General features: G+C 44.3%; 1 protein-coding gene across 1 annotated transcript in view; it reads right to left on the bottom strand.

Annotated features, from left to right (window-relative positions):
- The window catches only part of COL9A3 (collagen type IX alpha 3 chain), a 217,412-nt gene that overhangs the window by 1,450 nt on the left and 202,146 nt on the right, over window positions 1-13,816 (bottom strand). The gene's annotated exons all lie outside the window — the stretch shown is intronic.

Raw genomic sequence — 13,816 nt, 5'->3', positions numbered from 1 at the left:
AAAGTGAACTATTTTATTTTCAGTTGTGTGTTAATAAATGAGTTTCCTAACATGTGTAACGCAGTACTTTAAATACTAGCCCCTTCAGTCATGTCAACAAGAAATCTAATTTCTTTAAGCAGTACCACGAGATCAAATATCTGAAAAAACCAAAGCGAGAGCAAGAAGGAGAGAGAGTGCCACAGAGTGAGTGAGTGTGTGTGTGTGTTAGGGTTTTAGAGTGAAGCTGGCAGAGTTCTACACTATGCTTGTTCAATGTGACACAACTGTCGTTAGATAGGACCAGACGAGTGTCAGACCTAGAGCTCTAGCAGCCTAGACCAACCCACCACAGTAAAGATGTTTCAGATCATGTCCCTTAACACTCCAGAGGGATTTTTCTCTGCAAAACCCAGTCTTTCATCCCATAAGCCTGACACCTTAATGAGATGAAGCGAGTGTTCAGTTTACTGGCACCTAACTATTAAACTGCATATTTTTCTTCAGCTCGGGGATCTACCTCAAAATGTATCAGGTAGAGAGCAGGGGAAGCTGCCACCCTCTCCTGTATTATCTGTTGTGCACACTGCTCTTCCTCCCATACTGTCTCTGAGCTTATCATTTGCTCTCAATGGTTTTTAGCACAACACTTCTTTAGTAGGGGATTCCCATTTATAGTCATACGCGATAATTAGTCCAGCTCATGTGCAAAGTCCCCGTAGTAGTTGTTATATATATTTATATCTTAAGTGTAGAGTTTCTCCTTTCTTCAGGAAGCACTGCAAAGGCACCTTAAGAAAGAGACATGCCTATTTACCTAGGCTAGAAATGGCAAGATTACTCATCATGAAGACAAAAAATGGCAAGGATAAAGCAGTGGAGGATAATTAGAGATGATCTGCAAACAGCGTAAATATCCCTCACAAACCCTTTTCTATGATAGACACTAAGGGGGGCAGGACAGAGTAGCCTCATATGCTGTCATTATATGTCTAAAAAAGGCACTGTGTCTATAAGATTCCAGATACCAGCAGTATCCCATTATGCACAGCAGGTGCAGTTACTTCATTTCTTTTTTTTTTTTGGCTCCTGCTGACAGGACCCTGGGGCATGGAGCTCGTCCAAAATTTGGCTTTTTTCTTCAAAATTATTAACTGAATTTTGGTGACGCCCTTTTTGCTCTACGCCTTTGATCTCTCCCTAGTTTATTTTGTCTTTTTTCTGCCAGAAATTAGGGGTATTTTGACTGAAAAATTGCATCTCTTTTTCTCAAGTGCCCAGACTGTGGGAGAAAGTCCAAGACCGATCCTCATGAGGTGTGTATAATCTGCCTCCCAGAAGAGCATATTCCTGAGTCATTTTAAGACGCACCATGAGAGACCAAGAGAATATTTGCCTTCATGGTACAGAGGAACAGAGAAGACTACAGACACAGTCTGAAGGTGGGACCTCAGGGCCAGGAGATGGTCAGACCTCTACCAGGGCTCTGTCATTTGTCTCTAGAGGGCGTGCCAGGAAAATGGCATTGATCTTGGCTGAGGACATCGACTTCGAGGGGAGGTACGGCATCGACCTGTTCGCCGTGTATCCATGGTTCGATGTCGAGCCAACGCTATACAAATACTACTACTACTACTACAGATCAGTGTTGAGGCCAGGGCTATCGATGTTGACAACTGCTCCGTCGACCCACGGACCTCACTCCACGTCAAGGAGTCCATTGAGTTTGTTTTCCAGATGCAGGTCAATGTCGAGGAACCCGGGAAGATCGTCATCAAAGCATACTCCAACATCGAGGCGCCGTCTGCGCTCACCGTCAACAAGCAGGTCTATGTCGAGGCATTGAGGTTCGTCAACTTTGAGAACTCTCAACTTTGTCCAGACTACAGGAGGCTAGGAAAAAAAGAGAAGACGCATCTACACCTCCCCGGATTCAGAGTACTCTAGAGCATATTCTCCATCTTCAGGGGTTCAACCATCTTCTTCACCTCCTTCACCACGACCTCCAACTCCACCTCCTTCACCACCAACCTCCAGCCGGTAGCGGTCATTCCAAGACCCAGATCTCTTTCCAGGCCGTGCCATCATTCTAGATGCCATCATCACAGCTCAAGGCGTACTTCTACATCTTCTAGGTGATCTCACCATCATCATTCACGTTCTCGGTCAAGATCCTCCACTTCTACTGGGTGTTATTGCCCAACACTTTCTGACTCTCCACCTCCACGTATTTCACCAGAGGTTGATTTCACCACATTTCAAGAAGTCCTCGTGAGAGTAGCAACAAAACTTAAAGCAGCCAGCGACACTGCCCTACTAGGCAGATACGACAGGGCACTGTGGGAATCCATGAACCAGTTAGCTGAACATCTCTCTAGAGATAAGAGGAAAACTTCATGGAAATCCTGAATGAGGGATTGATGGTCTCAGATCAGGATATTAGTGCTGCAACAGGCTCTTCCTTATTAGCTGCTCACGAGAACTGCCACAGCGTTGCTCTTTGAAGATACTCTTGACTTCGCCTAACATTCCTCAATCCAGAATCGCAGCAAAGAGTATTGAATCTGCTATTCTCTGGTACCACTCTATTTGACACCCATGCCTATGATGAATGTGTGTTATGTTATATATTCTTTTATAGCGCATGACTCACCCTGGGGCATCTCGATGCTGCCTAGAAAAAACCCAATAGCAGAAAGGCAGGCGGCTATTTTAAAACAAGAAGGCTTTTAGTTGTTTCCTAAAGGTGCTGTAAATCAGAGTTTCCCGCAAGGCCTTGGGCAGTCTATTCCAGTAATTTGGAGCAATATACGAAAAGGCTTTACCCCCAGTGCGGCTCAAGCGTATACAAAGGATCTGTAGAAGTCCTAATGTACCAGATCTCAGATTTCTACCGGGAACGTGTTTTACCAGTTTCTTTCGTAGATAGTAAGGACCTCTATCATTTAGAGCATTATAAGTAAGGCAGCATATTTAAAAAAAGGATCTCTTCCTTACTGGCAGCCAATGCGGTTCTCCTAGTAAGGGTTCAGAGGGGGAGCCAGCTGGCATGTTCAAAATCATTCTGGCTGCTGTATTCTGAATCACCTGTAATTTATTTAGCATGGTCTCACCCACTTCAGCCAGCAGGGCGTTGCCATAGTCTAAGCGACTAATCACCATGGCTTGTACCAAGGTTCTGCAGTGATTAGTAGGCATGTATGGAGAATTTTACGAAGTAGTCGTAGGCTATAATAGCAAGAGATCGTCATAGCGGCTATATGATCCTTCATTGTTAGCGATTGGTCCAGTTTTAGGCCAAGATTTTTGACACCTTGTTTGGGAACAGGGGCTACACCCAACTGTGAAGGCCACCATTCGTTTGACCAAACTGCCGAAGCTTTCCCCAGTAGCATAACTACAGTTTTTCCAGGATTCAACTGGAGGCAGTTATCAGTCATCCAGTAAAAAATTGCCAATATACCCATGGAGAAACGGACTTTGTCAGCTTCTAGATTAGGGCCAATGGTGAACATAAGCTGGGTGTCATCAGGGTAGGAAATAATTTCGAAGCCCAGATGTTCTACTTCTTGCACGGATGAAGACATAAATGGCCAGTCTGAAGGCTGTGAGCTTGGAAAGACCCAGGGAACAGAAGAAATCTTTCCAACTATATATGCAGCTTCTATTTCCAGAGGGTTCAAACCCCTCAGTGGTCTCAGGGCTGCCAACAAAGCGGTGCACAACAACAGCACCAACGTCCCTACCAATAATATAAACGAAGGCAGCCTAGATGAAGATCTACCCAACAGCCTGCTCCAAGGGGGCAAGCAACCTTCGGGTTCAAAACCTTGAATTATTACTTCCCCGTCTTCTATTACCCACTCTAGTGGGGGAAGCATCTGACATTATGTGGCAAAACATAAAACAAGGCGCCTGGGTACTGAATATTGTTCGCAAGGCATAATGTCTGTGGTTCAACAGACCTCCACCGTCCAAACTTCGGAAACCATACAGCTCTCAACTTCCACTGTTATGACCGGAGATCAATATCCTCTTACAAAAGCTGGTGGTGGAACCGGTTTCCCACCAACAACAAGGAAGAAGTACTTTCTCGTCAAGAAGATAACAAGGACAAATTCAGACCCATTATTGACCTCAAAACAGCCAACAAGTGGATCTGGCAAGAAAAGTTCAGAATGCTGGCATAACACTAAATTTACCCCTGCTCCATCGACCTTCAAGACGCATACTTTCATATACCAATCACAAGAAAGCTTAGAAAGTTCCTGAGGTTCATTGCGGGGCAGGACCATTTTCAATACCAAGTTCTTCAATTTGGTCAGAAGTCAGCACCCAGGACATTCTACAAGTGTATGGCAGTAGTGGCTGCCCATCTCAGGAGACACAAGATATTAGTCTTCCCATATCTAGATGATTGGCTAATTAAGGTGTCCACGTTTCAGGAAGCGCAGCTTCATTACAATTTGACTTATAATCTCCTACAGAGGTTAGACCTTCAGATCAACCACAGCAAGTTGGCCTTTGTCCCAGTTCAAACCGTACGCTATCTTACAGCCTCCGTCAACACTATAAAGGGAAAAGTGTGTCCTTTGAAAGACATGCTTATTGAGCCTTCAGAAGTGTCAGGCTCTCATGAAAAGCTTCCCGTCCAACAGTGAGAACAGTATCCTCCCTTCTTGGCTCAATGGCTTCCTGCATCTCTCTCACACTGAATGCCGTCTCAACATGAAACCTTTACAGGAATGTCTCGAGTACCAGTCTGACAAACTGGCAGGCAATTGGGAAGACAAAATACAACTATCCCTCCAGGCGAAGCGGTCCCTGAAGTTGGCGGTGTTCTCCAACCAATCTCCTGTGAGGTAACCTATTTCATTAGGATTTTCCTCCTTAAACCATAGTTACGGATGCCCTGCTACTGGGATGTGGAGCTCACATGGATCACCTCCAAATCCAGGGCAAATGGTCAGAGAGAGAATCGGCATGCCATATCAATCTCCTCGAGCTACGTGCAGTCCATCTGGCGTTGAAAGCGTTTCATCCGTAATTCACATCCCACTCCCTGCTTTTTCAGGCAAGACAACACCACAACCATGTACTACCTCAACAAGCAAGGAGGGATAAAGTCCAGGCCCTTGTCACACGAGTTCCAGAAGATCTGGAAGTGGCTTCTAGCCAGGGGCCTCACCATCAGAGCAATTCAGCTTCCAGGTGCCCAAAATGCTCAACCAGACTCCTCAGCAGATTCTTGCAAGAAAACCACAAGTGGGTCTTAAACAGCACCGTCTTCCAACACATCTTTCAACGGTGGGGAACTGCGGTCATTAACTTGGTCGCTACCGCAGAAAACAGCAAATGCCAAAGCTTCACATCACGGGTCTTCCAGCCAGGGACTCTGGGGAATGTACTAAGGAGCAACAGGTCTGACAAATTTCTCTATGCTTTTCCGCTGATTCCCCTGGTCTAGTAGTCCTCATCAAGTTGTCCCAATCCATAATCAAGATGATCCTCAAAGCACCGGAGTGGCCACATCAATGGTGGGTCTCGGACCTCCTTTACCAGTCCGTCCGTATCTAATGCTGCCATGCAGACCAGACCTACTGACAAAATTCTCTTCTTTGAATTTGGGAGCATGGCTCCTGATCTAGTGTGGTGTAGACATTTAAATCTGCCGCAGGACTGCATGAAGATCCTCAAAGCAGCTAAGCGGGCCTCCACAAGTTCTGCATATGCCTTCAAATGGAAGAGAATTTGCATATGGTGTTCATCTAAGAACAAGGACCCTACCACTTGCCAGGAAGATGTCATCCTTAAATACTTACTCCATTTGGGAAAATCTGGATTGCAATTCTCTTCTATAAACGGTTCACCTGGCATTTCTTACTGCCTACCGAAATTGTCCTTCACAAACCTTTTTTCAAAATCCCAGTCATCAAGGATTTCATAGAGGGTTTGAAGAAGGTTTTACCTCCCATCATACACCCCTCCATGGGAGCTAAATATAGTATTTTCATGCCTTATGCAGGACGCCTTCGAACCAATACACAAGGGGCCTTATTTATGAAAAGTGACGCATCGCTGCGTGAAAACAGAGATGCGTCACTTTTCACTGCGCACTCTTTGCGACACCAATGATGCGTCATATTTAATGTATGACGCATCATGTCGCAAGGAGTTACAGATACGTCAGTATTTCTGAAGTATCTGTAAGCGCAAAAGTGACGCATTGCTGGAGTGTGTCACAAAAGTGACGCAACTCCAGCAATGCGTCCTTTCATATGGGGAAAGCCCCATGTGAAAGGGCTTGCGTCAGTCTTACGCCTGCTGTGAGGCAGGCGCAAGATTTTGACGCAACAGTGTCCTAAAAGTGACGCAGTGAAATCTCATAGATTTCGCTGCGTCACTATTACGAGGCTTTTTGCGGGGGAACGCCCCCTCTGCATACATTATACCTGGCGCAGGTATAGTGTGGCGCAGGGGTTTAAAAAGTGACGCATCTACCTAGATGTGTCACTTTTTAAATAAGGCGCATGTTTTACACCACCGATGCGTCACAAAAAGTGACGCATCAGCAGCGCAAAACTGACGCAAGGCCTCATAAATGAGGCCCCAGGTATCTCTCCAACACGGGTCATGTAAAACCACTTTCCTTGTGACAACCACATCTGCCCGCAGGGTTAGCGAGATCCAAGCGCTCTGCTCTCATGAACCAAACACTGTATTTCCTTCTAGCAAAGTAGTTATGAGAAATCACCCATAGTTGATCCCTTATGTGGTATCAGACTTCCATGTCAACCAGACAATCTCATTACCTACATTCTTACAGACTCCCTCTACTCCAGCGGAAACAAATCTTCATTCACTGGATATGAGGAGAGTTCTAAAAGTCTGTTTTGGCAAAACAAGAGCCATCCGCAAATCATACCAATTGTTTATCAACTACGGTCCAGTCTGTACTGGGCTAGCTACCTCCAAGCAATTCATTTCACAACGGATAGTGTCTTGCATTTTGTTGTGCACTCCACTAGGGGGAAGGCAGCTCCTGCTGCTTTACTATGCAATATCCCTATTCCCGAAATCTGTAGCGCAGCTACCTGAAAATCAATACATATGTTCACAAAGCCATACTGCCTAGATTCTGACGCTTGCGCAGATGCTCTGGTAGGGCAGGCTTCCCTCAGAAATCTCTTTGCTTGACCTTTCCAGATTATCTTCTGTCTACCCCACTGTGCTATATGGGGATGGGCTTGCTACTCTATTCCGGGCTTATGACTATAAATGGAAATCCACTACGAGAGAAGGAATCGTTTTTTACCTGCAACTCCTGTTCTCGTGAGGGAATTTCCATTATAGTCATATGCGACCCTCCTCCCTCCCCGGTGGAATGAACAGAGGTAATCCTATAATCGATATCGGTACACATAGCCTTCAAAAAGAATTGAAGTTACTGCCACCTGCTGTTCATGAAGGGATACTGGTGGTATCTGAGTTCATAAAGGCAGAGCGTCTTTTTTGACAGCCTATGAGGCTACTCTGTCCTTCTCCGCTTCATCTCTATCATAAAAAGGGTTTGTGAGGAATATTTATGCTGTTTGCAGATCATCTCAAATTATCCTCCCCTACTTTATTCTGGCCCTTTTTTGTCTTTGTTATGAAGAATCAGGCCATTGTAGCCTAGGTAAAAAGGCTGCCTCATCTGTCTCTTTTTTAAGTGTCTTTGCAGGTCTTCCTGAAGAAAGGCAAAACACTACACTTAAGAAGATATATTTAAAAATCTCCTCTAGGTTACAGCACTTGAGGACTATTCAGCTCTTATGACTATAATAGAAATTCCACTATGAGAGAACAAAAGTTAGTGGTAAGAAACAATTCCTCTTTATTAAATCATAATCTGTTCTCTTTGTACTTCTAGCTGTGCTCAACAAAGAAAAGAGGCAGCAGGGTTGACGCTGCTGCACTTCCTAGGCTAGTCACCTAATGCGCTTTGTACTCGTGTTGCCCACCTCAAATGGCCAGCTGCCACATGACCACGAATAGATATATAGAGAAGGTAGATACACATGATCCGCAAATTACAGAGTATGCACAGCAATGTTCGCTAAACAGTCGTTGTTGGTTTTGTTGCATGTCTTCATTTTTCACAAGCTCATTGTACAGCTGTAGAAACAGCCAACGTGTTTCACCCTAACAAGGGCTTCTTCAGGGCAAAAAAAGAGTAATGAAGTATGTGTGCCAATGGATTGAATCCGGTAGTATGTAATCCATGCAAAACGTCCTTCTTATGGACGTGATCTCCAAAGAAGAGGTCTTAGGCCAGTAAAGAGTATCTATGTTACGCCGTTTCATATGTAGTATACGTGGCCTCCAAAGCGTAGAAGTAACTCAAACTGCAATAAGACACCTCCAGTGTAAATGTAAATGTATTTGAGCTTATATAGCGCACAGCTACCCACAAAGGGTTTCCCGGCGCTTGCTTAGGGAACCCGTCCTGGTATTCCCTTGTGAGATAACCCCGGCAGGGTATCCACAAGGTGAAAGCCAGGCATCCCGCCGCGAGGGGCCGTTGTGGAGATTAAGCAAGCTATTGCCCAGAGTCGCAGAGTGTGAACCCGTGAGTCGAGAAGGCACCGGAGCGAGAATTATCGAGTCCGTGGAATTTTTGAGCCCAAGACCCGCCGAGGCGGGGAATTGAACCCTGGTCCAGGGCCGATCTCAGCTTCCGGGTCTGCCGCCTCTAACCCCTGAGCCACACTTCTCCACAGTGTATTCTGTGAATGTACTTATTCCAATCAGTGTATATGTCCGATCTAGACCCGTGTCTGGCAGTCGCAGCAGTACTTCTAGCTGGGCCTTGAAATCTTACTTTGTTCCTTTATACTGTGCTCTTGGAGTTTTACTTTTAGCACTACCGCTTACTCCAGTATTGGAACTTTCATAGAGTCCCATGCTTGAATCATTCCCCATCGTCGAGATGGGAGAACACTGTATACATAAAATAGCAATAACAACTATTACAAAAAAAGAAACTAGGCCTAGGCCCATTCTAGTTTTGTAACATATCCACCTCTTTTAGTAAAAGAGACCAAATAAAATGAACAACCAATCAGATTAGTCTCACCCTCTAGAACCTTCCTGAGAGAACCTCAGACCCTCAGATTTTCGGAGCCGTTGTGTAATCAGATAACAGAAGATGCTGAAGGCTGAGCTTTCCCAGGGGAGGAAGGTGGGTTGCATGGAAATATATGAACGTTTCCAATACTGGAGAACCAAAGTTACAGGTAAGTAACTTGTTTTCCTACTCAAGTATTGGAACTTTCATAGATTCCCATGCTTGAATCAAAGTAGCTAGCAGTTACGATCACATTTTTGGAACCTTGATTCCTTATTTATCCATTATTAACAATTAGAACCAAACATCAATGGTCACTAAACATATTTATAAGCATAAGGAAAAAAGGAAGAAACCAGCAAATGAACTTAAAAAATTGTGCAAAGAGCATAAACAGAAATACGGTAGGAGGGTTGAAAGGGAAAGGTCACCACTTAATGAAAGAGGTTCCTCAGGACTGCCTGGCTCAATGCTGTGTCACTCTGCGTTGACAAATCCAGGCAGTAATGTCTTGTAAATGTATGAGTACTGCTCCAGGTTGCTGCTATGCAGATCTCCCGTATAGGAACTGCAGCAAAGAGGGCTGTCGAAGAAGAAATCGCCCTCGTGGAATGAGCACGGACCCGACCTTCAAGGGGTTTGCCCACTGCTCAGTGACAATACTGGATAGCGCTGATAATCCAACAAGCAATCCCCTGCTTGGAAAGGGGCACTGAAAGACACAGACTGAAGTGACTTCCGGAAGTCCTTAGTACGTTGAAGATAGAATTGCAAGCACCTCTTCCTCAGGGCTGGGTAAACTTTTTGTAGGACACGGAAATGTGCCACAATAGTTTGTGAACAAGTGTTAGGAAGGGAGGTCTATCGGTGAAGGAGTTGCAATGTCTTCACGCTCTTTTCTTTATTTCGCCTTTATTTGCAGCTTTTCTTTCTAGGCTTTAAGGTATATTTCTTCTCTCTTGAAGGCTCCTCGGCAATTACGGTAGTTCCGATGCTCGGAATGGCAGCTTTGTTTGCTGGAAGACCTTCCATCAAACAGTTCCTGGACCCCAATATGAAGGTCGAAACGCATCAGCACATAATTTCCTGAGGCCAAGAGTGACCACCTTTAAAAATTGTGTTAACCCCTTGGGCGCGGCCGCGATTCTGCGCCTGTGCGGCCGTTTTGAAGAGTGGGCGGGATCATGACGGCCCCCAGCCATCATCAGCACACGCCCACCGTGATGCATGACGGCCGGGGGCCGTCATCAGCATGGAAGGGGTTAAAGGACCGAAAGTCTAAGTGTAATTAAGAGGCCTAGACTAGAATTACCATACCTTCACTCTGACCTTTCAAGGACCATACACTAAAGTAGTATCGAGGAGATAATGAGGACAAGTCCCGATACACAGACGAGTATAGTAGGGAATAGAAGATCTATTATATGGAATAATTGGATTAGTCAATAGGACAATCAGAACATGCAATATCCGTTGGGTCTATGACATGCATGTAATGTCTAGTGAGTCTCCTGTTTAGAATATATTAATCCACTGCTTCGTGTGAGGTTTCTTGATTGTATCAGATTAATTTCTAGATTTACATTCTAGGTTTGCTTCTAATAATGCACTAAATGTTTTTGTCTTTCATGTTAAATATATCAATTTGTTATTTTACTGTTCCTTTTAATGACACAATGCTTGAAATAGCCAATTTATACGGCATATGAGTAAAGTTTTGGTATAATTCATTCTAGTTGTATAGTCTAAATTTAAGAAAAAGGGAAACACGTAATGCAAGATGGTACAAGAATCACATAAGTAATTTAGGTTAATTAAATGAACACATTCGGAGATGACGTTCGGGGATTTCCGCTGGTGAAAAAGCTGATTGATCTATGTTATCTGTGAGTTGAGCACAAAGCGAGTCCATGTACAGGTTGAAGATGATAGGAGACAGTATAAAACCCTGGGGGACTCCACTTTTGATAGGAATCATTTGTGACCTGGAGGTGCCCATGTGAATAAACTGGTATTGGTTGGAAAGTGGAAGGAAAATTAGTGAAGGACATTGCCAGTTAATCCCATTTGTGACTCAGTGTGTGTGCGTGTGTAAGGGTGGAATGGTCGACTGTGTCGCAGGCAGATGAGAGGTCCAAGAATATCAGGAGGCAGGAGTCATCGTCATCTGTAGTCAAAAGGGTATCGTCTACAATGTGTAAGGTGGCAGTCTCATGCCGCAGCATGAGACTGGTAGTCATGCAGGAGGTGGTTAGTATTGATTTGCTGTTTGAGTTGAACAAAGGCATATTTTTTCAATGTGTTCCTGATGAATGGTAGGTGAGTGATGGGCCAAAAGCTGGTGAGTTCATCAGGGTTTAGTGTGGGTTCATAAGCGTGAAAAAAATTGGCAGGTCTTAGGAGCTTCTGGGAAGATGCCTTGAAATAGGGAGGCATTGACAGTGGTAAGCAGGGTTAAGAGAGCATCCCCAAAGAGCTTTGATGAAGGACGATGGTAACAGAACATGTTCATAAGAAGTGGATTTGAAGGAGTTGTAGGTCAGCCACATCTGGGAGAGACGGGGCTTTGAAGGCTGAGCATGGCAGGACTCTATGGGAAGGGGTGGATGTGAGGGATGAAACAGGCTTGGTATCATCGATGTGCTGTTGGATCTTCCATAATATTTCACTCAAGAAGAGGTTAATGAGCCACGGGGCCAGATAAGTTCCCCATGGTATTTTAGGTGGCAGTAGAGTGTGTTATAAATTTGCAGTGCTAGGCCTTGTACTGGTGAATCATAGAATAGCCATGAGATGGATGTCCTGAGCGTGCCTACATTCGGACTGTACCAGTCTGCATGATTTGTTTTTCTCCTTTCTTTTTTTTTTCTCTATTGCTTTGATCTGCTTTGTAAAACTCTTGACAATGCATCGCCCTTTTTCTCTTTGAGTAATTGCAAAGATTTTTATTAATCATGCAATAAAGATTATTACATTCACACAATGGAGTAGGGATATAAGCGAGTGGGCCCTGGCTGAGGTGCAATTGATGTGTGAATTCTGGAAAGATGAAAAGGTAGAAGAGGACTGTTTTGAATGGGCAGGTATTCTACAGGAACCGATGGCCCCTATAGTTGAGGGAAGCTCCAGGGAAAGCACGGATAGTAAGTAGGAGCACAGGCAGGGCCTCTCTGTTCTGAGAATTCATCCCTATTGAGTAGAGAACGTCATTGGGGAACTCTGAGGGGGTAGGCAGGGAAGTGAGGATGTCTTGTGTTTGTTTATGAGATATGGTATGGTCTTTCTTAATATTCTGCCTACTGCTCTGTAATGTTGTTTACTATTTGATGCATAAAAAACAGATTTAAAGATATTAAAAAAAAGAAGAGGTTGATGGCATTGCTCTTTTCTGTGGAGTGTGGCATAGGTGAGTCTGGCAAGGGGTTGATGCAATGCTTGATTGTTTTGTACAGTGTTCTGCTTCTGTTGCTGACTTCCTTGACAGTGATGGTATGGAGGACCTTCAGTATCGAGAGGACATCAGGAGGCTTTTTCCCATGTTCTTTCCTGTCTGTGGATGGATCATTTATTTCATCAAGGTGTTTGGAATACCATGATGCCAGAGGCTTTAGATTGCTCTTGTGTGTTGTAATTGCGGCATGGACGTTCACACAGATTTCCATACAATAGTAGAAGTTGTTTAGAAGGGTGTGCCGTTGCATGGGATGAGAGATGAGTGCAAACATTATTTTGTCTAAGAAGAAGTCTTTGAATAATATGAAGGTTTAGTCTTCTCTTTTGTGTTGACTTTGTTTTGTTGGAAGTGCGCTGAGAAAGGAGTTAGGGATAGCAAAGTGGTCGGTCCAGTCCAAGGGTATGGGTGATTTGCACTGGATTGTTGGGGATATTGAGATGATAAAATTGAGGATGTGGCCTTTGGTGTATGTTGGTTATGTGACATGCTGTAGCACATTAAATGTATCGATGAGATTGAAGAAGGGATTATTTCATTTTTTTTTTGCCTTTGTTCTTTGAGAGGTTGAAGTCACCCACGAAAGGTGATGTGGGCATGTCATAGGAGCGAGCTGGTACTGGTAAGACATCTGAGAATTCACCAGTGAAGTCCTTGTTCTGCCTAGAAGGCCTGTAGATGAGATTGAAGGTGGCCATTTGAGTTGCAGAGAGAAGGAAATGGCTTGTTAGCAGCTCCATGGAGTTTAATGTTACTTGCTAGCCTAAACTGCAGGACAAGAACTTATGGATAATAGTGAGGCCTTCTTCCTACTTATGTGCGCAATTCACACAATGGATGTTGTAGCCTGTGGAAAAAGGAAATCTAGGGTGTGCGAAGATGTTAGGTTAATGTGATGAAAATGGCATCAAGCTTATGATAGGCGATGAAGTCTGCAATGTTTGGTGCCTGCAGTACTACAGAGCGAGCATTAATTAACATGAGCTGGAATGTGTGTTCTGTAGTTTGCAAGCGTTTAGTATTAAGTGGGATGTGTGTGAAGTTGGGTGTATCTGTTGTGTAGATGTTATGGGAGTGTCTGGGTTGTCTAAATCTGGGTGGGATTGTGGGGATTGGTAATATGAGGTACTGGGTGAGCTACATGAATATAATCTTACCATGTAGGATTTTACTGGAACAGGGGCTTTGGCCCCAATGCATCTCAATGAATCTAGAAGAGCTTTTATGGTGCAAAATGTGACTAGAAATTACAGACTAGGTTGACTTGTTGAAATTAA

This window comes from Lissotriton vulgaris, chromosome 7, assembly GCF_964263255.1.
Source record: "Lissotriton vulgaris chromosome 7, aLisVul1.2, whole genome shotgun sequence".
NCBI lineage: Eukaryota > Metazoa > Chordata > Amphibia > Caudata > Salamandridae > Lissotriton > Lissotriton vulgaris.
The sequence above is the reverse complement of the archived record's forward strand: the minus strand, read 5'-3'. Positions and strand labels throughout refer to the sequence as shown.